Source organism: Scophthalmus maximus, chromosome 8, assembly GCF_022379125.1.
Source record: "Scophthalmus maximus strain ysfricsl-2021 chromosome 8, ASM2237912v1, whole genome shotgun sequence".
Taxonomy (NCBI): Eukaryota; Metazoa; Chordata; class Actinopteri; order Pleuronectiformes; family Scophthalmidae; genus Scophthalmus; species Scophthalmus maximus.
In genome coordinates, this window is record NC_061522.1 from 10,309,072 (window position 1) to 10,337,042 (window position 27,971).

Consider the following 27,971-nt stretch of genomic DNA (forward strand, 5'->3'; position numbering starts at 1 on the left):
GTAAACACATTAAATTACCTTATTTTCCACCGACAGCTCATAGGATTTCTCTCAGGTAAAATCCTGTCGAATACTAATTGTCCATATTTAATATGAGGGGTCTGCAGGGAATTCAGTGTCTGCACTTGAGTGCACTAAATTGAAGAATTGGCTTTATACTATTCTTGGATAACTGTGAAAGGAAGTAAACATGTAATTCAGGTCACAGTATAAATACATAGCATGACTATCATTTTAAACAATATAAAAAAAAGACTTCCTTCAAATCAGTCAACATGGAATTAATCACCCAATTACCAAAATATAATTTGAGTATGTGTCGTAAAAATACTGTAAATGTTGAATACTAAATTGCCTGAGGGTTTTGAACGACGTCTCACCTCGTAGGTGAGAAATCCTCAAGCGAGTCCAGTTGCCCTCATAGTTCACTCAGAAATATCATGACCTGGATGACTGAGAATCTTCACAGACATGTTTCTGTATATTTGCATGTGAGATTCTGCTCACAACTGTGCTTGTGGTTGTCATCACACATGCTCAGTTATAGTTTTTTGTTTTTTTTTTCATCTGAAACCGACTTCAGCCATCTGGACCCTGTAGCAATCATTAACATCAAACCAATGTCTGAGGAAGAGGCCCATGTAGGATGGAAAATAAAGGTGCATGATGATCAATTTCTGAAGCTACATTTTGTTGCCAAAATGAAATATAATACTTACAATATGCGTTCATGTTATGGGGCTATTAACACATTGGTTGAGTGCATTAGTATTCTGTATACACTGCATGTGTTGCTGGAGAAACAAACAAAAGCACTAAACCTTGTGGTTATTTGTTAGGAGACATGTTTTAGGGAGTGATAATAGCTTTAAGTTTCCATGTGGGATTTATGATTCATTTCTCATTTATGGTTCCAAGGACGTCCCACTTCTCAGACTCAACGTAGCTGTTAATCATGACCTGCCGTATCACGTGAATGCAAATGACCGTTCTGTGTATGGCAGGGGTTCATGGCGGGAGCAGAAATGTGTTTTGTTCTCTTCATCGTCGCATTCTGCCTACAATTTCCAACCCTTTCAAACAGCCCGATAAACACGCAGCTGCAGGGTAAATTTGAGGTTGTGAAGCTTCATTTGTATAAATATTGGATGATGCCAAGCACAGAGGCCAGAACAGGCACTATTGATTTCATTTCACTCTTTTCTTAAACAAGCAACGAGGGCAAAAGGTGATGGAGAATGGTCCTGAATATTTTAAAAGCTTTGAGTCCGGAGGGCTGACGTTAAACTACTTTAGACTTATCTCTATCCTTACTCACCTCTCTCTCTCTCTCTCTCCCTCTGTGTGTGTGTGTGTGTGTGTGTGTCTCACTTCCTCTCTTCTCCCTGTGTTGGTAACACACGATCAACGTGGACAAAAACATCAATTCATCTAACTGACAATAGATCAAATCTCTGCTTGACCCAATCCTGCGGCGATAATTCCCCGAGGGGAGATATGTGCTCTCAGACAGCATCCATTACAAATGCCTTGATTGATGATGCCTAGTAAAAATCAATACAGATGAGTGGTAACCAAAATGATCACAGTTGTAACAAATGTATTCATCTCGCCCTCAGATTTTGAATTGTAAACTCATGATTGAGGATGATATGTGTACAGTGACATGGTGATTTTGGTGGCTGTCTTTAACAAATCAGCTCACTGTTCAGTTGGGGGGGGGGGGGGGTGTGAGATTCTGCATCCTGTATGAGTAGTTGGGAGGAGAGCGTGACATTTGTTCTATACTTTTTTTTTTTTTTACTGTTTGCCAGCCAGAGGACATGCGGTGCAGGGGTCGTATATGCAGGGCACATACTAATAATTGTGAAGCAAGTGTCTTGTATAATGTGCGTATAAAACTGAGGGTGAGGTGAATGTGTACACGTGCAGCTACATCTGTTCTAATGTGTGATTATAAATGAGCAGACCAAGGAATCATAGGAGGGCTATATTGTTATGAGTGCAATGGAGATGAGAAGTCACTAAACAAAGGCGGATATGAAGGTGGAGTCGCCGACACAGAGAGTAAAAGGTCACAAGGATGAAATGAGAAAATGCAGGAGGGGGCACAAAACGTGGGGAATTCTCTATGCGCAGAACACGAGGCGTCGGTCAGAGCTAAAGGTCAAACGCAAACAATTGAGAGACCGTATAGACTCAAACTGTACAGGTTGCTGCGAGCTGAGATCCCCACAAACACAATGTAGCCTCACTATTCATCATTTAGCACTCAGAGCTAGTTCACTTTTTCAAACATCGAATTGATTAGGAAAAGCGCAAGAGACGTTTTGGTGTAGTAGTGGAACATCAGTGCAATGCAGGATACAAAAAAATGGTGTATGGGTGTTTATGCCAGTGAACCTGTGCGCTGGCGCGTCTGTCATTGACAAAACATCACTCTGAGGATCTTTGGGAAATAGCTTGCATCACCACCTGCAGCAAAGAGCTGTGTGTGTGTGTGTGTCTGTGTGTGTGTGTGTGTGTGTGTGTGTGTGTGTGTGTGTGTGTGTGTGTTTGTGTGTGTGTGTGTCTGTGTGTGTGTGTGTGTGTGTGTGTGTGTGTGGCCTTAGAGACGCAAAGAGATCCTTAAAAAATAAATGAACCTGGCTTCCTGTGAGGGCTATCGATCTGGCAACATTCTGCCATCTCATTGGGACTGGGACTGCGCTGCATAATTCACGCTTAACACCCCCTCATAACTGGATGGAGAGCTAAATCATGGGTGGCAGCATGTACTGCAGTAGGCAGTAAGGAGCTGCTGATGACTAATGACAGTGTGTGGGTGGCTTTCCACTGCTTCTTTTATAACAGGTGGGTTTACTGGGATCAATACTCTAATCATCATCAACATCATCTCTGAATCCAAAACCACTGATACACTGTTTTCTCTCTTACTGTTCATCGCTCCTCTCTTCCACTTCCTTCCGTCGATGTTAAACTGTAAGTGTGAAAATTTACTGTACCAAATTCAAATCACAAATCCCCGGTGCCAATGTAAAAGCTAATAATTAATTTTAAAAAAGCGCATCACATAGAAATTATATCCACACATCATATTTAAGAGAGAGGTCTGTCTTTTTGAGATTTTGATATGAAACAAAGGCAAGTTCCCCCTCATGAAAGTAGAACAAAATGTCAAAATAATAACTTTGCTGAAATAGACACGGGTCCAACAGGGCACAACAATTACATCCACTGCGCAGACTAACTCTCCATGGTAGCCTATAGCTCTCGACGCCCACTGCTTCATTTACATCTACTGTACTCAGGCAACGCTGAATTAATGATAAAGACCGAGGAGTCATTATTCTCACCTAGATACGGTTCTGCAGGTAGAGCAGTGATGGCTGCCGTGCAAGGGGAAACTGGCTCGACAACGGGGGCAAGGTTGGCAGCTGAATATTCATTACACTGAGTCAGAGGGTGGGAGAGGAAAAGGGAGCTGTTGGCCATTATTATTTCTGTTATTATCATCATTATTATTACCATTAGAGTGTATTGTGTAGTTGCCTTGCTGTGGTTTGGTTGGATTGCTAATGCTTTGTCTTGCATTTAAAGTACAACATCAGGGTCAGCCAGTGAGATAATACATGGCAACAGCTGAGCCTGCATCTGGGGCTCCATATAACCTGTATAAGAGCAGATGTGGGTCAGCGCCTAATATTAAGAGCATTAACGGCGGCTGAACTGCGGAGCTTTGTTTCTGTTCGTCTAGTATCGCTGTTCAGACCTCTACAGAGAGACGCTGTTGCAGTTAATGGGATGTATGACACATCTGCAATAATATATGTGCAAATGTTCACACCTAAGATGGTGATGCATGACTTCTTTTTTTTTTTAAATAGTCATAATATATAAAACGCCTGGAGACATGTGTCAAACACATGTTGGATACAAATAGATAAAAATCAATATAATGTATGGTTGAACTAACTAAAGGATGACTATTCTGTGTAAAAACAATGAAACAAAAAGTTATTAATTTTACCTTCTTAAAACAAACACAAAATACCATATTTCATTGGTTTTTTTTCCTCTTCCTTTTTTTTGGTATGTTTTGCAGCAGTGACCAGTTTAAAGGTGGAATATTTTACCGGATAATGCAAATGGAAACTGATAGTGAAAGCATCAGAAGCCAACTTGGTGAATTAGTGTGTGCAGATAGCATGAGTATGACAATATACCAAACTACATAAAAGTACATGTGAAATACTTAGTGTAACTTTGAATTTGCAGCAATAGTCATATGGAATATGAATGATAAGGTTATAATATTAAAGTAAAGGAAAGAGTTTAACTTGGTTGAAGGCACATTTTCCTTTACGTCATTCTAATGAAGAAGAATATTCAGTGTATCTGTATTTCCTGCAGAAAGATCAATGCAACGACTACATCTATTAATCTACTTCTTCCCTAGGTGGCTGTTGAAACAAAGTAAGCTTATGAAACAACCAAAAACAAACAACACATTCAATTTTTTCATGAATAACATTATGGAGCCCCACAGACTGCCTTTAAACTTAAATATCAGCCAAATTGCTACTCATCGGAGACCCTGGCCTTTTCAGCAACTATAAATTAAGCTTTCCCGAATGGACAATTAGATTCACAGTGTTAAATGTGGGCACCGGCAGCTGGAACAAACAAACAATCACACAAACACAAAGTAAATGAATAAAAAATCGCACACTGGGAGCTGGTCTCCAAAAAAAAGCCGTTTGTGTCATCTTAGCTGATGACTGTGCGCCTTTACCCAGCAGACAGACATCAAGTCAACTTATTCACCGTTCATGCTAAATGAGTCATCAGTATAACTGCACCATGTTTCATTATTCATAGTCAGACCGTCTCGAATCAACTTCATTCCCAGTCACTTTACCCACTTTGAGCAGCGGACAGGTTTTGCACAGCAAGGAGCTTCTCTTCGAGTAAATAGTTAACACAGGTTAAGGGGAGTAAAAATAGACAGAATTTATCATTTCCCATTTATCTGATCAGTGTCAGGGTGAATAAATGCTTTTCTACTCACTCTCCTTGCCCCCCCCCCCCCCCCCCCCTTCCCTATCTTTGAGGGTCAGATTGGCATCTTTCCAGTAGCCAATGAGATTGGCTCCATAAAATGGAATTGCCCCATTCTCCAAGTGTCAGCTGAGCAAAAGGGAATGTGTTCACTGTTTACAAAACCATTGTGCTCAAATGCGTTCCTGGTGCGGTGAACACTTTAAGATGCAATTTCGGTAAACCTTCTCAGAGTGACAGTCAATGCGTACAAGTTAATCCAGCCCAGAGGCTTCAGACTGAATACAACAGATGGACTTACCTGTCATATTCAAGGCAGCGCAGGAGACCAATGGATGCACGGAGAATGAGAAAGAGAGAAAAACAAAAGGCTTGTTAAAATACTGTCTATACTTTGTTTTTTGCATTTAAAATTTCTGACAACGAAATAGGTTTGTTACATTATTTTTTATGTTCAAAGGTAAACAAGCATTTACTCAGTTCCAAGATCACAGATCATGTATCAGAGGCAATAGTTTGAGAACAGATTTCAGTGAGATTCGACGGCCTACGGCGGAGCATGATGGCAAGTTTTCGCTGCATAGACCAGGGAGTTACACTGATGGTGCATTCAATGTCAAACCTAAAAATATTGATAAAATGATATCAAATAGTCAAATGTACATACATTGAAAAAGGAACATGTGAATGAGATAAAATCGACATCTCTCCAATATGCTGTTGCTGTACAGTTGGGGACTTATCTGTATGATATATATATATTCACTGGAGGTGAATAACACATAACATATGAGGGGGTAAAATAAACTTTGTAGTACCTCATTCCATTTTTCTACTTTTCCTCAGAAGCAGGGGAGTGAGCATTCACTTTCAAGGATGCATAATGCTGTCGGTGCATATCAATAATTCCATCACAATGGCTTTAAATAAAGCATGGCATTGAAAAGAACTCCTCCATCGCCAGACATGATATATTCGAGGAATCTGCCCACATCAATCATCCGTGATTGTAAAAGTGCACCGTGATATATCATGCGATAGAATCAGGAGTAATCAGCACCCAGGCAATTTTAGATCTTGGCGTGTGCCAACAAACTATTCCCTCCAGAGTTTTACAGTGTTTCATAAACATTTTAAAAAACATTGTGTGGTTTAGCAGATGGACCTTGTCACACGCTATAAATCTGCCATGATCATGCTGCTCTTTCTAAATCGTCCCCATTCACATGCAGAATGTAACTGATGGAGATGATGGTTGCATATGTCCATAAACCATGCTCATCAATTTCTATTCAGGTTTATACTCCACAGGCTGTTGACTCTGAATGTTTAACTCTGACATGAGCTTAAAAAAAGCTGATAAAGGTAAACTTAAATTTCTTTCTCTTCTGCTTTTTTGGAAAATTGCTTAGGGGATCAATCGCTGTTTGATAAATTTAAATCTGTTTAGGCATTGTTGCCATTCAGTGGATGGTATTTCGAATGATGTAGAATATACTGCAAAAGTATGGAGAACATCAACTGCCAAATGTCCCTCTTGTCTGCTTTTGGATATTCTCAATGCATAAGCAGGGTTACCATATTATGTTGGAAAATGAACCAAGTAACTTTTGAAAATGAACACAATAACACTTTGAACAAAATACATTTACAATCATTGAGGCTAATGTTTTGTGACAGCGATATTGCTTTTAGTTAATGCATTGCAAATTCCAATTGGCTCCCATTTCACAGCAAGTGTGGTAATGACAAATAGGAATAATTCGCGTTGCATCATCAAAGAAGAAATTAGGTGTGATTCAAAAACGAAATGTGTATTTGGTTGTTCTTTCACCGTGCAAAACTTCAATGTGGCCTAGAGCCCAGATGACCAGCTGAACAGTGAGTGCGGCAAAATGGAGAGGAGTGCTGAAATTGCCTACAAACACATACAGTACACGTACAGTACATCAACCATAGAAACCTCTTGTGAGTGTCAGGATTCATTGACGTGAAGAGACGAAAATAACAGCAGGTGGAAACAAAACTACATTTAGGGGAAGGAAAAGATTGTGGTCTGTGGTTATTCAGCCGAAGAAGAGGTTTTGGAACTTAACAATTTTCCTTGCAGGAAATAGAGTGCTTAAACTGTTGAGCGCTCAGTGAAATAGAAACAGAGGTGAACGGACATGTTTTGGGGTTTAAAGGAAAGGTATTATTTAGAAAAACACTTGCAGACATAGGAGAAACACAACTAATTAATTAAAGACTAATTAAAATGCTAAATCAGACATTAGCCGATGCATTATTTGGAACTATTCTGCTGCAGTTACCTGTTTTATCACTTTCTGACTCAAGAAGAACATTGATTTAATATTGACAACTTAGGACCACTACAGCAGTGTCATTGACAATTGGGTATCAATCCAGGGAAGGTCATATTTATGTATCACATCTGCTGCATTATGATCGGACTGTTGCTTGTTTTTTGTTTGTTTCAAACCTTAGACTTTGCACTGGATTAGCAAGGTTAGACTTTAAAAGCCTTTTCCCAGGGAGTGTGACAAATAAAGAGGTTTAGGATGTCTTTACACAGATCTGCTTATGTGTTTTAACAAATCCGACCACCTTAATCCATTAAGTGTCAACCTCAGCAGCATTAATTCAATCATTCTTATAATCAAAATGGTTGCCCTGAGCCCCTGCTGCGGGGCTTAGTAATAGCGTGTTGAGGATGGAAAGGCACATTAAAATGGGTTGGAGCATGCAATCCCCCAAAAAGGCATTTGCTGCGCTCTGCATGCACCAAGGACATGCAACAGTAAGGTCAGGATCACACATTGGCAGAATACTGAATAAGTCAGCCGCCTGGGCCATGATTCTGGATCCAGCTCATCCTCTCCTGTTCAACGGTGAAATATCTGATCGCTCGAGCTTTGCTGTCCCTGAACGCTCGCTGAAAACTTCCAACGTGCAGCACAAAGTGTGAGGAATAAGCAATGCATGAGGTATGTAACTGTATGCATACACACTATAAGATTCTGACATTTACTCTGCAGTTAACATACCTAATTTCTACTTGAAAAAAATAAAGTATTTGGCCAATGAGGACTACCCCCCCAACCAATTTACAAAATAACCAAAAACCAACCAAGGAGGGTTACGTGAAGAATACTAAATGACGCTGGACATACAGTTTCTACAGCCTCTACAGCAAAGTATCGCTCTGCTCTGCCTGATTTTTTGAGAAACCTGCAACAGCGTCCTAATACTGTTGCTAGGCAACGACACGTGAAGCTGCTGTTCACTTCTTAGATATTTCAATAGTTGTGCTAACTGAAGGGGAATAAACGCCGCAAATCTGATTGAAATATGGGACAGGAACAACCAGTGCAACATGTTTTCACTGTCTGTCATTACATCAGTAGCTTTTGCTGTAGAAGAAGCAAAAAGCAGAAGAAAGCCCGAGCTCTGTTCGCATTTGAGTACAGCAGCGGAAAAAAGCTGTTATGGCATAGGACATTTCTGTGTGCACATAGTTGAACACTTCTAATCTGGGGTGCTTGGGGCATTTCTAAAATACATGCAAGGTGTGCAGAGTGGATAAACATTTTTTTTCTGCTGGGTGCACAAGCAGCATTAAAAAACCTTCAGATCCAGTGAACACAATTACAATTGCCAGTGTTCACTGCCATGAAGGTGTGCATGTGATCACCGGCTTTGCCTGCTCACCGCAGAGGCCAAACTCTGTAATATAAGTCCCTAAAGGTTTATTATCTTTTTTTTTCTTTGTTCTTCTCCCTGAAGTCGATGGGTTTGGTCCTCAGGTTGGCACTCATGTCACTCTTCTCCATTGTTTTTGGGGATTTGCAAAAGTAAATCCACATCAGGGCTCATCACATTTCACCGATTCCACAGAGCCAGTCAAATGAGAGCAGAGAATGTAATTCACACTTTCTGTTGTGGAATTTCATATGCACGTATCCTTCAGGCAAGTGTTGTTTCCTCCTCCACTGAAAGCATTGGGGACTAGAGTGTGGGAGTTGGAATGAGAGTTGTTGTTTTAAAGCCGGCACTAATGAAACCCCTGGGTCCACAATGACAATGGGAGGATGTTTGAAAGAAAAAAAAAAGTATTCGGTACAGTATTTGGTACTTTGCTTTGTGTTCGGCCTGGCGTGTGTGTCCACAAGTGTGCAATTGTATTTGAAAGTAAACAGAGACAACATCGATGACATCAGTTTTACACATTTCAAGAGTTGTTGAAAACTTGGCCTGGAAAGCCAAATGCCTATAAGAGTATGAATCTGTCAAAGACATCTCCTCTCTGCACCCACTAGGCTGTTGACATTTTTGCGTCGTTAAACAGACGTCACATGATTCGTCTGCATCCGTTGGTGACACCTCTTGGAAATCAAAAATGATCCGAGAGGTCCCAGACTAATACGTATTTGAGTTTTAGTCTGGCTATGACAGGCTACTGTCCACTGTGTTAGTACATGGTATAGATCTATACTTTTCAAATATATAATGTACAAGGCACACAAGGAAATTTGCAACATAAATACCGTCTCCTATAAAAATTTTGTATGAAAAAGAACTGGCATTATAGCTCAAAAAATGGTGTTCTTACTCCATATTACATTTGTATGTTTTCAAATATATATATGGGTTAATTTCCATCAGTGTACTAAAAACAATGCATGCAAGGAAATCTAACCAACTTCAGGTAAATATTCATACTCCATAGCAAAAACCATCAAAATCAGATTCTCCATTCAAGTATCCAGCTTTGAAAACCCCAAAATAAATCCCTTTTAAGCAGCTGATTCCTCCAAACCAATGTCTCTTGCACATTCAAGCCTGAAAGGATGTGTGCTTGGCTGCACACGATTGACTTTACAATAGGCATACTTCTCTTTTCTAATGCCCAGCATTTTATACGGGGGTAAGAGCAAATAGCATCTACTGAATGGTATTGTAATCCCAAAAAGGTGTTTTGCTCACCTAACCCAGACATTTTACTGCCACAGTCATGATTGCATATACAGTAGGTATGTCGGTTCTGCATTTTTTTTTTAAATTTGTGTTATTTGTATTGTGGTCATTTCTAACTTTCCTTATCTTTTTTTTTCTTTTCCTTATCTTCCAAGGACCGAAGAAGGTGCAGTTAATGGAATGAAGTTCATGGTGAAAATTGGAATAATCTATCCAACAGTTGTAGACATTTCGCCTCGCAGGGATGGACCGGTGAGCCAACGCTACCCCAGAGACCTGCATTTTGCTAGTGTAGGTAAAAGATGAAGAAAATATGCACACAAAAAAATTCTCTATGCAACTTTTTGCATATATAACTTGGTGGTTTACAGCCCTATATGGGCAAGATAATTGATTTGTAAATAATTTATATCAAGAAACGTATATCAGCTAAGTCAGAGCTGGTAATATATATATATATTTAATTATTTTTTTAAATTTTTAATTATTGCAATATTTGGGAGTGAATTTTGAATGTACTGCAATACAAAATAAAAAAAAAACAGAATGCAGGTAATTAGTACAAATGTTTAATTGTAACCTTGACAAGTCATGGAAAGAACCATGGTGAAATCGAGTTAAAGGTCTGGAGGACAAAGTGAACAATGCCAAAATCCAATACAACCAGATGGTTCCCGGAACAAGCATCGCCTAGAGGAAACCAACACCCCATCCCCCAATAGCCCCTCACAATTTACTCTACATTCAAGCATGGACCCACAACAAACATCCCTCGCCTCTATCCTCAGTATACATGCATACGATTGGCATGGATTGTGTTTTGTACATCTATGCTGTTTAAGTGATTGGTGTCTAAATAGGTGATTATAGGAAGAAACTTTTACGTTTCCTTTTTCCAGCGAGATCAAGTTTGAGAGTTTTCAGATGAATAAAGAAACGTGTTGAGTTGCTCTCTCATGTCAAATCCTGTTGTTTCTATTGTATTCTTTATGACTTCTTATGTTCACGGTGCTTCCACCTAATTAAAACAAACAAACAATTGAATGTTTAAATATAGATATATAAATAGGGGTCTTTCCAGCACCTTCTTCAGTAAAAGGTGTTGGTGGTGAGGATGGAGAAAGACACATCTGAACCTGTGTAAATGGCTTTTATTTCCTTGTATGAAGCAAAGCACAAAGTAATCAGTGAGCAACCCCTCTTGCCCCTTTTTCACAAGCCCACGCACCAACACATCCCACACTCGCAGATACACTGAGGGGAGAAGATGGGCCGTTATTGGCCACCGTGTAGGAGACTCACATCAATCAATCATGAATTAATGGTCAGGCCATCTCACGGAAACACACGGACCTCCTGCAGTCACATACACAACCGCAACAACGCCCGACTCCTACAGCCACATGGACACAAATGACTCCAAATCAAATCACCAGCAGTAATTCAATAGCTGTAATCATTCACTAAATGATTGTTGGAAAAAACAAACAAATCACCTCTTCCGGACGCCACGCATCCTCTAATTCCACACGTTACACAGCATGCAAAGGACCAGTATCAGAACATTAAACCACAACAACAAAAGTGTCTTATAGTCAGAAAATCAGCTTATAGGGTTTAGTATTTTAGGAAAACAATTCTGCTGGCATTGGTGTTTGGGTCTATAGCAGCCATATGGGTCTCTGTAGGGGGCGGTGAGAAGGGAGATGCTCTCCAGCCATTGTTGTTTGAGAGGCCATCAAGCCTCTTGATCCCTTGGTAATCTCCAGCTATCTGTCTGAAATATCACCTCTACTGATTTAGGTCATCCTGGCTGCTTTCAGTTTTTTAGGTTGTCCACCACCCCCCTGCACACACACACAAACACACACACACATACACAGGCACAAAGATAAACAGGCACATTTACATTTGCGCATAGTTTTTTCTCCAATAAGAAACAATATTTGATGGGGATAGATGATGCTTCAGCGACAGATACAAGTCTCTGGAAATTGAACCATCCATATTTTAACGAACTGCTGATTTTCTATCTCACTAAAGTCATTTTAATTTCAGTGTATCTAATAGCGAGTCGTACTGCAAAAAGATGTTCCCCTGAAATACCCCCTGCCGTTACCCATACTGCCGGACAGATTTGTCATTTATTGTCTGGTATTATTTAACAATTACAGTTCTATATTAACCATTTGCGGTGTAATGTGGTTTTATTAAACACGCACATGCCTGCAGGATCAGTAACAAAATGTGGGTTTCAATATCCATGTGCAGCTGCATTACACTGCTCAACCAGCTCTGTGCCGATCGGCACACCTCTGTCAGCAGCCTCTGTTAGTTCACTGTGAGCCGTTAGCCTGCACACTGCAGCTTAAACACTGGTGCTACCTATGTGAAGACCACCCAGATGTCCAAGTCCTTGCCCTTCAACACAACTGCTAGCAAAACATTATGCCTTTGCTGTTGTTCTTTTGTTATTGGAAATTTCACACCTCAGAGTTAATGGAGAAAATAAATAAAAAATACTATTTCATGAAAAATAATAATCTTGTGGTGACGGAATGTTTCGATCTATCTGCTGATACGTATTCTGGTCATGCCTCATATCACATAAGACAAAAATCATGGTAGGAATATGCTGAGGCATCATGGTGTTGGTATCGTACTTTTGTTTATTAACTTGAATTTTATGAATTTGGTTCTTCTTTCTTTTGATTTCTCAAAATCCTTCAACATGGGAGTAGGCCAAGGCCTCGTGTTCAGATCCAAATCCAGCTAACTGTTCCTCAACCAAGAGCCCCCACTCCTCCTTTAGCTACAGTACAAAGCCCCCTTACTCCATATCATCTCCTTATAGCACTTCAGCACTAACAGTTCGCTCCCCAGCCCTTGAGGAAGACTAATATCCTGTCCTCAGTTACTGTAATGAAAAAAAAAAAAACGCAGGCCGGGGAGAAAGGAAAGGAAAGACTGGATAAAGGACTGGCTGCTCGATGTCCTGGGCTGAGTGTGGTACCAGCTCATATTTGCTGTTTGATTTCAAGCGGCGCTGCAGCAATGGGAAATTATTTTTTTTTTCTAACTGGAAATGTTGAACAAGCAACCGGATGCCATTTTGTGGAATACAGTATTGTGTCCACAGAATGTGACTGAAAATGTAATTTAGAACATAGTGTGAATCTTTAGTCTAACAGCATAGTAATTTAATAAGAATAATTATTAATCCATAGTTATCATGGTTAACTATTGGTTAGTTAGTTTCTAATTTCAGTTTAACACTAACATTATTTTTTTATTTACCACAGGGACCTTCAATAATGCAATAACACAAACCTTATTTGTATTTATTAACATAAAATACTATATTGAACATTTGTAAATAAGGATTACAGCATTTGTGATTACTATATATATAAAATATAAGCATATAAAACTTTCAGTCAAAGGATTAGCTTCCCAGTGTCGTGTATACAATTAAATAAAAGTACAGATCATTTGTATCAAGTTTCATTTGAATATGTTTTTACCGTGAGACTGTTCAAGGACTTTAGATTGGAATGGAAATAGTAACCCAGTTATTTATTCTGAGGGGCATAACCTAATATTGCCGATTCGAATGGAACAGTACACAGACTGTACAAGTGTGTCTATATAGCATGGCAGACTTGAGAACAAAACAAGCTACAGTTGAGGACAGTGAGAGCGAATGCATCCCTTCACTAAAGCGTGAATTACTGACTTGCTAGGTCAACTGCATTCTGCCGGCCCAGGCCTTCTTCCAAAAGCTCCCTCGGTCTTGACCTCTGCATAGATGTCACGGAGGATGGGTGGAAACAGCATGTTCCACTGCTGCTTTCTAATATAAAATACATCATTTGCCATTATGCAGTCAACCTCCCAGTCTCGCTGCAACACTGGACCATTGTTTGAAGAAAATGGGCAGCATCGGTCATGGTTAAAAGAACGATTCATCATCTAGGCCGCGGTTGCTCTTGACAGCGTTCCCCACAGAACCGAGGGGTCTGTGTGCTGTAGTGCCCTTCTCAAATGCACGCATTCACCAAAAGACTAGACAACATCAACATGCTTCTTCTGTTTTCTCATTACAGTTGATAGGGGAGGAGTTCATTTCATACCAGCTTTATCTCTCTTACCATTCCTAGTGTACGGACGAAACCATGAAATTGCATCTCCCGCAATGTCAGCGTCTTATGCAACGCATAACAGCTGACCGTACATTGTGGTGTGGTTTAAATCAATGTGGAGCTAGTATGATGCTGTCATTATGAATCTATAATTCATGCAGAACATGGCCCCCAAACGGGATGTTCTCGCTTACACCATCACCTCACGTCTGTCTGACCCTTGACCTTTCATTGCCGAATCTGTATCTTTTCACATCAGGCCACAAGAGGGTTAAAGTTCCCCCTCAGGTCATGAGGGCCAAGCAAAAGGGATCAATTTTGACCCTTTTCCACTGGCACTTTTGGCCGCGCCGAGCCAAAACGTGACGCGCTGATCTGCTTTTCCATCACCACTTTTACTGCACCGAGCAGTGGACCTTCTCTGGAGTGGGGCCAAAGCGAGCCGGCCCCTCCTCCTAGCGGGCTGCGCTTCGTCAGACGCCTGTCATTGTCAGGAAGTGAGAATCACTTATGTCGCTGTTTGTGGGCAGCCCGACTCATCAGTATCTTTGAGTTAGGCACGTCAAGCAGGAGATTATATCTGCTAACCATAGTTATATTTGTGATGAAGTCCAAACATTTTCCAGAGTTTTCCCCCTGGGTCTGTATGTGAGAGTACAAATGGCCACAACTGTTGCTCTGGACATTTCCCAGAACTTCTCCTGCCTGCCCTTGTATACCTTCTGGAAAATGACAGTCCTGATGTTCCTCCTGCTGGATTCACAGCGAGCGAGTGGTCACGTTGATGACTGTCAACAAAAACACTGCTCCCCGCAGCTGACTTATCATCACGTCCGGCCTCACGCATTGCTCTATACCCAGGTGACCCAGAGTGTTCCGTAATTATCCCGAGTTGGGGTGAACGTGACTCGGACAATCTCCTGCTGAGTTTGTCACACGTGCAAGGGGAATTGTCCGGACCCAATTTTCCAGAAATTTCCAGGAGCTCATATCTGAACACAGCTAAACAAAGCAAAAATATACACACAGACATGCATCTCTCTTCAGTTCAGTTTGTAGGTGTTTGCCGTAAAGCACTGACCACAATGGTTTATGTTATGTAAACCCCTATGAAAGTTTCATAGACTCGATTGCTGCAAGAGATAACAGTTCCTGACAGTCCCACCCACACACTGAGCCTTGTGGACCTGCCCCAAAAGGGCAAAAGTCAAGCCTGGGGACTCTCTCATCTCTGCACATCCCTACTATTTGCAGACACCTGCAGTAGCTAGTGTGTAGAGGGAGGTTTGGATGAAAAAAAAAAAGAAAGAATAATACAAACATTAGCACAGATCCCTTATCGTCATCCCTTACAACAGGGGTCTCAAACTCAACTTACCTGGGGGCCGCTGGGGGTAAAGTCTGGGTCAGGATCAAGTATTCAACAAATTGCCTGTGCTGGTCGCCAACCTTTCTCTTCACGGCAGGTTTTGGGAGAGAAATGACTGGAACATGGTTCAACCAAGTGACTAACGTTGATACTTCCCCTGGTACTTCCATAGATTTTAATAAAAACCTAGATACTGGATGTCGCCCGGACAAGATGGCGGCGCCATTCAATTCTACGAAAGTTGCTCACCATAAGGTACTTCGAAGTTGGTTAGCTTGACAACCACTGTTGACAACAGCGGAAGCTATCGCGAGACAACGGAAGCTATCGCGAGACAACGGACTATTTACGGTAGCCCATAAGTGATAAAAAAGTGTGGCAAGCGCGGCACGCGCACCGACTCAGCAAAAATGTGCGTTTGACAACAACGCGCGGGCCGCACTAATACTAAACTTTGATGTCAAGTAGGGGGCCACAAAATATCATCCTGCGGGCCTCAATTGGCCCGCGGGCCGCGAGTTTGAGACCCCTGCCTTACAACCATAGCAACTGTCTGCAGTGCAGTGGATGTTGTCCACTTTGAGCTCGAGTTTAATTCAATAAGCCTGTATACACATGCTTCAGTCATAGCTGTCAGAGCTATACTTGAGATGGAACGTGGTGCTTTACTGGCTTTGAAAACAGAGCCGTCTCTGAGATGATGTGCCGCATCACACTTGCAGATCATTTCTTACTTTGTTTCAAAGTCAACAGACAAGATGATGGCTCTTTTCGTTCTCTCAGATGCGGTGCAGTGCACACATGTGGGGTCGGTGGGTTGAGGGGCTGTCAGGTCAACAAGTCTTGTGTCATCTGATGGACATTTAAGAGCATGTAGCAAAAGAAAATGAACATTAATTACATTCATTTGTAAAAGTATTTGACAACCTAGGTAGGGATGCAATGATCAAGCAGTGGACGACTCTGATCAGACAAAGAATAAAAAAGAAAAAACTAAGTTCTCTCAACTTTCGGCGAGGCACTTTCCAAGCATTAATTTTTTAGATAAGATGATATTTCCATTTTTTCCACAATGTAACAGCAGAAAACAATCACCACCATCAGACCACCATTAGAATTGAAAATGGGTGGGAGTGTCTGACAACTGTCCTTAGGGAAGAAGGATTAATAATGAAGACTGTGATGTCATCCTGGTTGTCAGCTTAACCTAGTGTGTGGCAGAGATGTGAATACGGGCGTTGGATCACCTGATCGTTCAGGCTGTCCGTGATAACGTCGGGCGTTCAGGGGTTGGAAGACTTAACCACAGTTTTAGCACACAAATTATAATGGGATCAAACAAGACGGAATGAATGACTATTCTTATTAATATAGTAGCATTAACTAGAAAACATATGAGGTAGAGGGACAGTGGCTTTTGCTGGTTAACTAATGCAGGAGCACATTACAATCAGTGCGCCCTATCAGATCAGCTGTTTCCTAATGAAGTTAAATGCTGCGATATATCGGCCTGTAAATGCCCGAGACACACACGGTGTAAGACATAATGCACAATACTATTTAAAACACCTTAGAGTGTATATAAATGTATGTAACGTAGTTTGCCTTTGCATTTGGAAAACATGTTTGCAAGCTTTTTTTATATTTTCGTTGAATATAATATTGTACTGTACAGTATAAAATTATGTTAGTCTGACCTTCAAGTAAATGACATTGAGTAATTAACATGCAGAAAAAAAACATAACAAAACAAAACAAAACAAAACTTGTGAGGGGTAATATCTCCCAGCTGCCTTATAAATGATTGATGTAAAGGCCAGTGGAGCCTCTAACCGGATCCCCATGGATCCATGGCTGTTTCTCCGATACCATGACCCGCTGTGGCACGGAGAGCTCTGTCTGTCTAGACCCAGCTCGGGGAGTAAAGTTAGAGCACTCTGGAGCCGCCGCTGTCATGGCAAATTCTACAAGTGAACAAAGCTCACTGACAGTGTTTATGCGCAACGATAAAATGTGCTCAAGAGAGGATGTGAGTCATAGCAATGGATCAGTGCTGTTAATGAATGTGTGGGGGGGGGGGGGCAACAAAATGAATGGAATGACCTTAGCCAACGTCACACGGACACGGACGCACCCACCAAAGTCGACTCTTAAGAGAGGAACAATTGAAATTGTGAGGCTATAGGGAAGTATGTGCGGGGGGGGAATCTGACATTAACAAATGATAATTGTCGTATCACCCTCCTCTGAGGATCACTGTGCAGGCAACAAGGATCCTGAGACAGATGGAGGCTCATCTGAGCAAACCCACAAACGAAGAGGGCCATCAATCAAAGTCTGTGCGTTTATATGGGGATGGGCTGTGATGTTAGAGTTAGCATCTCCCTGTCTGTCATCGGGAAAACAATCTAAAAAACTCGCAAAGTCACACAAAAAAAACAAAAAACACTTCACAAACACAGGAGCTGTCAATGCAACAGCAGGGTTTGAGGGGAGGGTTTGACGACCGGTAAGTCGGAAAGCGAAATCGACTCTGTAACCTCTGCCGACCATGATCAAGCTGCACATTCACCACGGTCTTGAGGAATAGTGCAATACAATATGTACTGCGGCTTTTACATTTTGAAAGGACAACACCATTATGCGCCCACCAGCTTTTGCAATCAAACATGCAAGCATCCACAGAGAAGTCTACATAGTTTTTCAAGTTTTGCGCCTCGCTGCCTGGGGGGGTTGAGGGTTTGGCTGTGCTCTCTAGTTGACTAATTAAAGTCTAAACAAATGCATAAATAAATACAGATGGGGACTGTAAGTCGTGTGCAGCTTTGGCTCTAAATGGTATTCTGGACTTATGTTACAGTCAGACCTCAGAATATTCCTTGTTTGCTCTTCAGACTGAAATCATTTCCGTGTGCCTCTGAGTGCATTTGTATGCTTTTGAGAGAAAAATATATAAAAGAAAGAATAAATAAAAGAGAGGAAAAGAAAGACAGACACAGAGGGAGGGGATGAATAACTAGCATCCCACAATGCAGAGGGATGGGCATCCCACAATGCACAGGGATGATTTGCACAGCCATATTTAGCCCAAGCTGTATGGTGTCTCACGTCTACAGTACGGCAATAAACTGTGGTCCCCTCGCAGAGAGCTGTAAACATCCGGCAAACATATTGTACCTCATCCATTCTTTTCATTCGTTGTGGAGTACAGGTGCATTATCAGTTCACAAACAAGTAATGCAACAACGCATTTGCATCTGTATCAAAAAAATAAGTCTCTGACTTGAGCATGATCTCTGCCTGCAGAGATATAGACAACATGATGACGGGCCTTGATACTATTAGAGGCTCAACGGGGAAAATTAAAGGACTATTTTTGACATTTTCTGAAACACATTTTCTGGATGAGAAGGAGTTCGATACCACGTTCATGTCTGAGTGTTGAATATGAATGTGCACCGAGCGGATGATTAGTATTAACATGAATAGGGAAATAAGAAAGATGTAACAAGCATAGAGTTTGTGAACAGCCATTTTGAAGCCTCAACTTTCGCATTATGTTAAACACCATGTTGTTTTTGGAACCAGAAGTAAGTGGGGGGTGAGCCTGACATAGAGCTTGTTCACTGCACATCCACCTACACGTGCAACCTGTGTCTTTTTTTCTACTTTACTTACATGGGACAATCATCTACAAACATGAAAATCATGGTGTACCGAACAAAGACTTGAAAGTTGAGATTGAATCCTTGAACTCCTAAGGAAAATGTCTACTCACGTTATAAATCAAGTGAGAAGCAGAGTCATTTTCTACATAGGAACTGACTTCTTTTTTTTCCAGTGGAGTCGCCCTCTAGTGATTCCAGGGAATTCGTGTTTCAGGCACTTCCTCGTCGGCTTCACTTTCCAGACCCAGAGTCCAAGTCCATTTTCAAATACAGTCTATGGTTTAACTACAGTCAAATGTTTCTTGTTGTTTGTTTTGTTTTTGTTGTTTGTTCAAAATTTGCCCCGAGCAATTCCATTTTATTCATACAGCGGCAGAGTTCAAAGATCATAGCACAAAACTGTTTAAATTACAACAGCGACAAAAGAAAGGCTTAAAATCCAAAAATATTTTATGTGATGCGACTCAACATGATGCAAAAATATTTTCACACAATTATGATCCAATAAGCTTCAGACGTGATTTGGATATCCTATTAATGTTACCCATCGCACAGGTAAAATGTCACTTTCGACCCCTGCTTCCATTAACAAAATAAAGCAGCCCACCTCCGAGTGAGTTAACGTCAAAGTGTCTCCACCGTCTTCGACCCATCTCCACCAGAGACGTGGTGTGACACAAGCTAACGCCGACGCCTGTGTTATAATGAGCTCGTTAAACTATATGGGGCCTTGTTCCCAACAAGAGCCACTAACCAGCCCCTGCAACATGTACACGGCCATAAAGTTTTATTGGTTCCCACCCATTTCATCCCCAGTCATTAATTGCGTGTGCTCCATTACTAAGTGCAATCTAACCTTGTTAAAAAGTAAATAGAGCGGCGATATTAAAACATGTCTGACGACTCTCAATTTAAGAGACCGTAATTTAGAAAAGAGACGAAAAGATATTTAATTGCATGTAGACAAATCCAATAAAAAATATCTTATCTAACACTTCCTTTTTATAACGTAAGAGCATCTAAAATTCAATAGATGGGACATTCCTTTTATTTTACTCACAACCTTTGATGGAGTAACACAGGCAATTATATTTTAATTGATGTGTAAACCGGATCATACTTTGCTTGTAAGCGGTGAATGGACTGCATTGTATGGACTGAACAACAACAAGACCACGCTGGCAAAATAAATAAATAAACGAATAAGAAAAGAAAAATCAATGCAGTTTCATAGGATTTACTGCACCCAGTGTTGAGAGGCCTTGGATCAATAGCCATGAACGCCCTTTACATGTTGCAGCATGCTGGATTATTTTGATCCTTAAATGAAAAATATATATATATTAGCGTTAGATATGTTACTGATTTTATCCATTTGTCAGGAGGGCTATTCAGCCTGTGAAAACAGCTGGATGTGCCTCCTGTGCATTTACCAGTCAGGGGAGGGTCTCACAGAAAAAGGCTGCCCAGTTCCATGGGAACAGGGTTTTTTTTCCCGATGCAACTTCTCAGACATTAGTTTGTTTTTAACCTGAACAGATTGCCACCAACAACTGTAAATAGGCCGAATATCTGCCAGATTGGTTCTCGTGACACGGACGTGCAGCTCCGAGGGGTTGCACAACGCCTGATTAATTTGCCTGAACATCCAGCAATCCAGCTCTGGGATGATCGGCTGAATGGCATGTCAGGAATTTCACAGTTCCGTGATCTTGATTTCCCACATGGCTGCTGTCAAAGGATGTGTTACTGTATGAACCGCAGGCTTGTTTTAACATTATCGGAGTAGTACTCTACATGTTGCAGTTAAATGGGGCAGGAAGCGATTCTCAAGCAATACACGTTTTGTAAAAAATCAGCGAATATTTCCTCACGGTCCACTAGCCGTTGGTTCTGTGCGTGCGCCGGAAAAGAAAGTGCAGTTCGTAAACGTTCTCGTCGACACCTGAAGAGACCTGCTAGCGGGGCGCCCCGGCCCCCAGCAGTAGAATCACAACTACAACAGAGAGATAAACGGGCTTTCTCCAAGATGGCTTACCGCCCCTTTAAAATTGTGCAGAAAAGTTTAAAACTAATATTAACTTTCTCTATTTTAGTCAACGTTGTTGAAGATGGAGCCATCTTGTTTGAATAACAATGTGTTCTGTGAAAGGCTGCCCAGCTCTGTTCCGTGTGAATATGTGTAGTTTCAGTTTACACAGGGAACGAGATCAATACAAATGCAGTGTCTACTAAGCGGCACCTCAGCTGACTTAATTCAGTTTCATGTCTAACTGTACATCTCTGGAGTAGCAACGAAGAAGACCAGTACCACATTACTCTTATAACATTATTAGCGTTGTCATTGTAGTCCAGCAAGCAAGACAATGCAACTCCAAGTTGCTTCCCCAAATGCGTTGTAAGTTGCTCTGGATACAAGTGCTCGATGGAAGTAACGATTTGTTTTGGCCCGTAGCTCCTGAACCATGAAGTTCAGAGAGACAGTGCTACGGCAACAACAATGAATCTAAACTTAGACACAGTGACTCACTGAGAATTTTGCATTGTGCTGTAATCCAGGACAGAAATTTGGTATTCACAAGGAAGCATGGCCGCCATCAACCACCCCGCGTGACTGTGTAACACTGTGTGCTTTTTGACTGGGATCCAGGTCAAGACTCACACTTGGAATTTCTAAACATTTTTCTATTATTAAATAACCAATTAACACAATTGTGTGGCCTTGGCAGAGGCAGGCGCTCTGAGTGCCGTCTACTTTCACCAGATTTATTTCTGATTCGTCATTTGGGCTTTTTGCCGCATTGGGAAATGTATTCCAAGTATCATATCTTTGTCCTTCACTTGCAGCTTGTCATTTGCATCCACTGGCTTGAATACAGAATTGCACTTGTTTACGTTTCAGCCCTGAAGCATGGGAATGATTTGTGTGTGTGTGGAGTGAATACATCATTCACTTCTGTGAGTAATGGCCCACAGCGTTTTGTAGCTGACAAAAGATTGACAGCTCGCTGGCCTGCTCCCCACATGCCCCCAGTACACATCTCCAACACATCTGATACAGTGGCCGCTAAACTTCTAACTTAACATGTAAACAAACACAAAGTCTATCAGGCTCGGAGCTTTATTAAAAGCCCCTTGAATGTGAATCAAAGTGCCAGCAGTAAATGATAACAAACTGTCACAAACACAAGTCCAACACGGGGTCATATCTCTGGCCCGATGTCCAGCAGTGTGTCCACATACTTCTTCAGCGCACACCAAACGTGTGTATATGTGGGGAGACATGAATTGATTTGTCACTGCAATGGACAGACGCCCATTCACACCAATTTGGGAAAGTGTGAAAGGGTTGAGATATAGATTACATTACATTATTCTTGTCCAAAGCGAATTACAATCTTCGATTTCTGACTCATACTGTACCACAGGTAGGCTGGTACAATAGCATTAAGGCCTGACATAAACACTGGATTTTAGCCATGCACTCACAGGGAATTGTACCCACCCGATCTTCAGTACCAAAGTCGTGGTCTAACCCACCAAGTTATAACACTGGATATAGATCCAGTGTGTTTGTACACTAATAAATCAAATACACAGATGTATAGATTATGTTAAAATATATATGATTTGTTTGGAACGTAACAAATGGATTGATTTAAATTGTTCTTAAACAAGGGGAGAAATGTGAGTTATCTGAAATTGCTTAATGACAAAAAGCCCTTTGAATAATTTAACTCGAATAAATACTGGATCACTTCAGTTCTGTGCAGTAAAATAGAAAAAAAAGAAAAGAAACTGAAATGAAAGATGAAACATGTTGATTTGCACTGGAGAAAAACTAACAAAAAATCAAACAAATAATAATTTTTAAAAAAGTTACATCTACATATATAGTTTTATAGTTTACCGCTAGCAAAACATGCAGACTCAAACAAGACGATGCCAAATCACTCTTTAAGAAGGATGTTGAAGATCAAAACATTAATTAGACTTGTTTTCCCCAAAGCTCCGGAGCTTGAGCTTTCACCTGATTTATTATAAGCAAACAGTGGCACCGGTTGGATTTTGCCTCCAGGCCTCAGCCAATCAAATCTGATCGAACCCACAGACCCAACAAAGTCCACGAGGAGGAACTGGACACCAGGCCGAAAAGCAAAGTGTTTCACTGTCCCCTCCGCCCACACCAGTATTACTGATTAGTGTGGTTTGGTGTAGTCAAAATAGTGCCACTACTACTGTGAAATGTCTCCAATTTTAAATTTAGCGTGTACGACAATAAAGAAATTAGACTAGTCAATGTGTTTTTTAAGCATATTTGTATTCGAGCCAGTAACTTAAACCAAGCAGTTTCCACACACCTTAGTTTTCAGTAAGAACTTATCAGAAAATGTCTAAGAAATGACATCTGGAGATTTTCCAGAGTTTGCCATTCTCATGTAACGAATGCAGCAGGAGTCAGACGCGTACACAGCAGCAGGAACATTTCCAGAACATTCTGAGGCGTCTGGGTCCGAGCCTGCAGCAGGACGGACATATGAGGGTCACTCTGCTGCAGAAAGCAGAGCTTTTGTTCAAAGTCATGAACTCCCCTGCTTTTTAATCCAGATCTTATTACCCAGAGATTGTCCTGCTATATTCTTGCAAGGGATCACTCAAGACATTCTCCGGAAAGTTTACTAGGGGTTGGCAGGGGAAATTTGTTCCCGTGCAGCCTTTTTCGGAGTAGATCGGGAGAATGACCAGACTTCTGTGTCTGAAAGCCGCATCAGATACACATGAATCCTCGAGAAAATGTCTAGTGTCGTGTTAACATATGCCTAAGTACACATTCATATACAGAGAGTACAGTACATTCTCTGTCACATGAAACAATGAGTGCCTTTAGTCAAAAAGAAAGAAAAAAAAGGAAACTCGGTGCAACGCTGCTCCCTGTGCGCTCGCCCAGCCACCTAGAAGCACCAGCAACAATCAGAAGAATTAAGGATGCCATTCTGAGCAATTATGGAATTTAGTGGTCACATTGTCAGAATGATTTGTCCAGAGAGGAATGATTCAATTAATACATCATGGGTCATTAGCCATTTTCTCTTTCGGACAGCGGTGAAGGCAGTCCTGAAGGTACCAAATGACCAGTAAAGTGGAGCGTAATGCAATTTGATTTTAGAGTTATTAGATGATGGGAGGGAGAGAGAGAGAGAGAGAGAGAGAGAGAGAGTGAGAGAAGGAGAACGAGACAGAAAAGACAGAACAGGCTCACTAAAAGAGACAGAGAGGACAATAAAGAAAGACAAATTGTTTCCCTCATTATGTATTTTTTTTTTTTTTTTGCTTTCACTATTCACTTGCTGTGTTTGTGATTTTATTCTGTGTGAGTGTTTGTCCATAGCAGGAAGGGGCCCAAGTGGAGGGATGACCATCTCATCATCATCAACTGCTGCATCGCTTCGTACAAAGTCGCCATCGCATCGCAGATGAATAACGGAAGATAAACCAGACTGTCAACTCAGCTCAAATGTACTGACAGGAACCTCGAGTCCTCGCAATTCGATAAATGAAGGAGGTAGGTCGGAGCACTGCAACGGCCTATGCTTACACACAAACACGCATTCACAGAAACACACACACTGATACACTGTCGCTCTACATGAATCTGTCTAATAGGGCTCGCAATGGCAAGGGCAAGCCGGCTCACACAGCTATAACAGAAATAATTCAAAGCAAACACCCAACGTTGACTTGTGTCATTTTGCAATAAATTACATCCCTTATCTTGCATCTTTTTTTTGTGGCTGTGAGTGAGTGGATATCTGTGGTGATGACAGCCATGCCTCTCCCTGGTGAGAGTTCATTAAACTCTGATTACACTTGCCCCAACTGTTCCCCTCCACAGACTGTGGGAAGAGAGAAAGCATCTGTATTAGGAAGGAGCAAAGGCACATTCTTATGTGAAGAATGTCCCTCGCTGTGAAACATGCAGACCACAGACGCTTTTCTTTTCTTTTCTTTTTTTTTTAAGGGAACGCATTTGCTTGGAAGTATAGTCGCTCCTTGGCGCAGACGTGAAATATTTTGATGCCAAAATCAATCTTATTTAATTTAAATGAAGCCTGATCCTTGTCTCAACGCTAACCATTCCCTGTAATTTTCTAATACAAATGCAGTGTATATTAAACACAAGATGTTTGTGTTTTATATCCAATCCAAGTGACTGCAATTGCATTATCATAGTGACAAATCCACAAATCCTATGCGTGAGGAGTTCAACACCAATGTCATACGTTATACATAAAAAAATGTTTCAAGTACTGTTACTCAGTTCACACGATCCAGTCATGTTTGTCCTTCAATAACTCTTTTATGAGATTTGATGTTTCCATTTAGCTGTGACCTGACAGGACCATTTAAGTAGATGGGCTTTCAGATTGGATGGTATGTTCCACTCACCTGCATTCACACTGTCTGTCCGGTATATGCAATTTGCATTTGCATGGATATTCATAGAGCATGTGCATGGCTAATATTTTTATTCTGCACATACAGAATAATGTCATACTTAACGCCAACCCTACTGGCCTTGCGGAGAAAGAAAGAGTTGCCGCCACTCGGTAATTCATTGAATGACTTGCATGTGCAGCTATTCACTGGGAAGTGAACAGCATGGGAGAAACTGGCAAGCTTCAATAGAACTGATTGTTATTAAAGTTGGAAAAATATGAGGCTTTACTGAATATGTTTTTGTTGTTTTTTCTAACTATTCTGGTGCACTGAGCTCGAAGCGTTAGAGGGTTTTTAATTACCTTATGGATGTGTTTGATACCCTTTCTTTAGTCTCTAGTCTTGGGTACAGGACAGGAAGAAAATACACATATTTTTTTGGCAATCATGTTTTCAGTGTACCACCGTGAGTATGTGAGGGGTAATTGAGGCCTAGCTGGGCTCAGGCTTCAGGTCGCATGGGACAGTTAAGCGAATGCTTGGATTTTCAGGACCACTGAAACCTTAAGTCTAATGGCACTCTGCATCTCCATGTGCAGAGCCCTCTAAGGATCCAACTGGAGCAAATATGATTAAAAGTAAATTAATCTTTCGTCAGGGTAGAGCAAAATCTAGCACAAAAAATGTCTTTAAGTGCCCACTTTTGGCTTTTTTGTGGGTTTTCCCCTTTTCCTTAAGTGTGTCGGATAGTGTACGACACACTCTAAGGAGTTTACCAATCACAAAAGAGTGGGCCAGCTGACCAATCAAGGCAGACCAGGCTTTTTTTGATGGGGAGGGGTGGGGGTGGAGCACCAAGAGCTAAAATGGAGCATTTCCGATGGAGGGTGAAATGAGTTGCTGCAGTAATGTTCTGTATGAATCTTTAAGAAATGATGCATGCTTTTAACGCTGCAGCATGTAAAACTGGACCTCACACTGAACCTGTAAAAGAAAAAAAAATATGGACACTTTGATGACAGAGGTACTGCAGACTCCAGACACATGGCCAATATCAGGCAAAAGGCCCCTTACGTGCAGACTTGCACGCCTTCAGAAGGTTTTATCGATGTCTGTGGTGAGAGAGGCAGCAGTGACCAGTGATGACAACCGCCCCCCTCATCCACTCAACAAACACATATCTCTGCTTCTTACCCCTGGAGCATGCCAACCTAGGAGCTGGCAGGGAGCTGATGGATGGCAGACGACCAGCAGCTCTTCTTTCTACGGTTCCTGAAATATGGCTCGGTTTGTTCCCCCATTCCCACTTAGTCACTGCTCTGCACTGCACTGTTAATGCTTGTGCCCCTGATCAAATATTTCATATTTGCCTATTCTTATGGTCCCCAGCTCCGTTAAGGATTTAGCAAACAATGAATGCATGTCGTTGCATCAAAGGATTTTCTTTTCCGACTGCTGTGCCCCCACACTCCTCACACCAGCAGCCCATCCATTCTCTCTGTTAAACAGTCTGCCCCCTTCGCCGTCCCAGTTGGCAAGTTTCCTCCATTTCCTTATTCCTTCCTGTTTCTCTGTGGGGCCTCAAATCCTGCTGATGACTGTGGTCTTAGCCCATGGCGCAGCCCCCTCACAGCTAGATGCAGCTCAGCCATCACACACATCAAATCAGAGTAAAGAGCAATCGATAGCGTGTGGTCCAATGTTTATCAAAGCAACAGACATCCATCTGCGCACGAGCTACTGCACACCACTGCAGTGGTTAACGTGCACAGCGAGTGCTCCCGCTTTTTTGTGTTGCCTGGTTGTGGAAATGAGAAGGAGGGAGACTGACTGTTTGAGATGCAGAAAGATGCTTATTTTTAATTATGCATTTAGTTGGAGCAGGGAAATGCATAATGTGGGCTGCGTTCATGGAGGGAAAGTATAATGACGAGTCAAAATGTATTTACTGCCCCCACACAGAAGAACAGATTTGTATACAGGGGGGAAATTCACATTAAGATTATACCCCCAGTCCCCAGTTCTCCCGAAACAGCAGTGCTTTGATCTTGTAAGCAGCAGTTTACATTAAGATTACATACTCTCATTTCTTTCAGAAAAACAATGCTTTGATGTTATGTATCAGTATCATGCATCAGTGTTTGCGCCGTTCCTTTATTCTCATGTCGCCATTTTCCTTCTACCTCCATGTCTTAACACTTTTGGAAATGTTACAAAATATTATCAGATGAAATATCACTATCTTATTAATGATCAAAATTATATATATATATATATATATATATATATATATATATATATATATTGTTGTTCTGC

The 27,971-nt window shown here is 41.3% G+C and overlaps 1 protein-coding gene across 6 annotated transcripts in view; it reads right to left on the reverse strand.

Annotated features, from left to right (window-relative positions):
* The window catches only part of ctnna2 (catenin (cadherin-associated protein), alpha 2), a 301,922-nt gene that overhangs the window by 106,975 nt on the left and 166,976 nt on the right, over positions 1 to 27,971 (reverse strand). The window lies entirely within an intron of this gene.